This window comes from Chionomys nivalis, chromosome X (genome assembly GCF_950005125.1).
Source record: "Chionomys nivalis chromosome X, mChiNiv1.1, whole genome shotgun sequence".
Classification (NCBI taxonomy): domain Eukaryota; kingdom Metazoa; phylum Chordata; class Mammalia; order Rodentia; family Cricetidae; genus Chionomys; species Chionomys nivalis.
In genome coordinates, this window is record NC_080112.1 from 135,899,447 (window position 1) to 135,902,426 (window position 2,980).

Sequence of the window (2,980 nt, forward strand, 5' to 3'; positions counted from 1 at the left end):
TACACCATAGGCGGGCACTCTGCCACTGAATTATGTCCCGTCCCCAAGCCTTTTTGTTTGTTTGTTTGTTTGCTTTGCTTTGTTTCGAGTCAAGGTCTCAGTCTCACTGACATTTAAATCTTATTACTCTCCTGCCTCAGAATACCAAATAACTGGGATTACTGGCCAGTGCCATCAGGCCCTACCTGTAATAATTTTAAAATTAGGTTAACTGATCAGTAAGAGTAATGTAAGCAGTGGTCACAATTGTGGGAATTGAACATTAAATTGACTGCTACTAATGGCTTAAAATACCACTACCACAGATGTCTTCTTGTACATAGGATCAACTTAAACTGTGAACTCATGTAGAAAAATACAATTCTCTTATTTTTTGCCTCTACAAGAAAAGAAAATGATGGGTGTGTGTGTTTTCCCCATTTATTTATTTTATCAGATCCAAGAGTAGTGCTTGGGTAACTTGGGGAAAATCAACTAAGAGTACAGAATTCCCCCTCCCCATACACTTTTATTTATTTGCTTTTCACTAGAGTAAATTCAGGAGGGCTACAGCATCACACATATTTTGTGTCCAGTGGCCTTAGCAGGGAGGTTGCTTTGGAATACGGAATTTGGCATGAATCATGGTCCACCCCCCCTTACCTTTCTCCAGATCATTCTGGCTTTGTTCAGTTTTCTGGCTTTGTTTAGTTTGCCTCCAGGAATGACTGTGATGTGTGTTTTTTGTTTTGTTTTGCTTTCTACACTGAATAGAATTCAGTTTCATCTGGGGCATAATCACCTTCAAATTTAAGAAGAGCTATGTGTTCTCTTTGGTTCCGGAGACCTCGCTTAGAGCCAGCAAAAATGGCCTTGCATCACAGCCTTCCAGACACATTTATGTTTTAGAAGTCCTCTTCCCAGCAGGCACCAAGATAGAGGGAACAGCTAGAGCACAGGATTTTGAAACAGTAGTTGCTGCTGGCCTGAACAAGATTACCTTTGTTTTCCTAACAAAGAAATCTAAGTCTTGCTATTCAAAGAAGAGCTGCCTCCTATCTCTAAACCTGCAGAGATAGCAAGCCACTGGCTTTCTGTGGCTACTGAGCCTTAAAATGAGGTAAGATGGTCCGAATTGAGAGGCACAGTATCAGCTGGGCGTGGTATCTAATGTCTTTAGCACCAGCACTTGGGAGGCAGAAGCAGACAGATCTCTCAGTTCCAGAGTTCCAGAGTAGCCTGATCTACAGAGTGAGTTTCAGGGCAGCCAGGACTACACAGAGAAACCCTCTCTTGAATTTAAAAAAAAAAAAAAAAAAAAAAAAAAAAAAAGATGTGCTGGTGTGCTGTATCTTAAGGAAAAAAATATAAAGAATCTCATCAGAATTATTGTATTGACTCTATATTGACTCTCCTGTATTAAATAAAATTTCATTATATTAAGCCCATTTAGATTCTCCTTGTGACAGAATCTCACTACCTACCTCAGGCTGGCCTTGAACTTGTGATCCTCCTATTTTGTTTCCTGAGTACTGGGATTTTACCTTTTAAAACCCGTAAACTAGTTCTTGCATGTGTTGGCTCTTGTTAAGTTTCACACTATAGTTCTATAGGACAGAACCGCTCTGGAATTATCTTTGTAACATTGAGCTTTTTATTACTGCCCACAGGTCCTATAGATAACCCTAGAGTCATAGCTTCAGGTTTTGCTTTTCCCCCTTCTCTGTGAAAAATCAACAGAAAGGATTGATTCACTTATCGTCTAATCTCCCTACCCTGTGTATCCAGAACCAAAAACACTGCAAAGTTATGACTTGAAACAACAGCTGAGGAAATGGCAAACCTCAGTAGAAAATCTGAACTAGGGTTCCAAGAAATGATTCCTAATGTATGACAGGACAACTAGCTTTAACCTCCTCTGCCCCCAACAATTTCCTGCTATAATTATAACCTTTGTGTACAAGTTTAAATGGGCACTCATTTGACAAAATAACATTTGTCAAAAAATGGAGTTACCTCAGTCTGGAAAAGTTGCAACATGACTAACCGTGGCTCATGGTGAGCCCTCCATCCCACATACATTCAAAACTCACAGTTCCATACGTATAGACCTGCCCTAGCATATGAAACGTACAAAGCACAATCATTGTCACCTCCAGGAAAAGGCTTTTCCTTTTATATTATTTGAAGTATATCCTTTTTCACAAAAACAAATGGTAAACAAACACTAGACACATTCTTCTTTACAGAAGGAATTATATGAGTTAGGCTCATATCTTACATCACATAAAACAGGAGTTTAACAAAATGCATGGTAATGTATCTTTCATGTGTATGATTTTCCTTGAAATGCCGGGCAGCGGTGGCCCCATACCTTTAATTCCAGCACTTGGGAGGCAGAAGCAGGTAGATCTCTGTGAGTTCAAGGCCATACTGGTCTACAGAGCAAACCCTTTCTCAAAAAACCAAAAAAAGAAACCCACACACACGCACGCGCGCACATACACACACACACACACACACACACACCAAACAAACAAGCAGAAACACTAGGAACTTCTGAAGTCCGGGTGTGGTGGTATACACCTTTAGTTCCAGCACTCCAGAAAGCAGAGGTAGATGGATTTGTATGATTTTGAGGCCAACCTAGTCTACATAGTGAGCATAGGTCAACAAGGGATACATAGTGAGGCCCTGTGGCTACATAGTGAGACATTGTGTCAAATGAAAAAAAATATCACAATACAAACCTTTAAGAAAAAGCAAGAGACATCTATTTGAATATTCTATTTGAGAGCATTCAAATATTTGGAAATGTAAAAATTTTGTCTAGGTTCCTCTCCAGATAGAAGTTCAATGACAAGATGAAAGAAGAAATGAATAATATCTATACAGAACAAGGGTAAAGGCATTCTATGATACAGATACTTAAAATGCTTCCTTTATAGAAATGTGTTTGTGTGTGTGTTCATGCAGGCATACATGTGTGGATGTCAGAGGA

At 39.4% G+C, this 2,980-nt stretch overlaps 1 pseudogene; it reads right to left on the bottom strand.

Moving 5' to 3' along the window:
* Nucleotides 1-537: 537 nt before the first annotated feature.
* On the bottom strand, nucleotides 538-878 carry LOC130868651 (60S ribosomal protein L35a-like; annotated as a pseudogene).
* Between the last annotated feature and the right edge of the window lie 2,102 nt (nucleotides 879-2,980).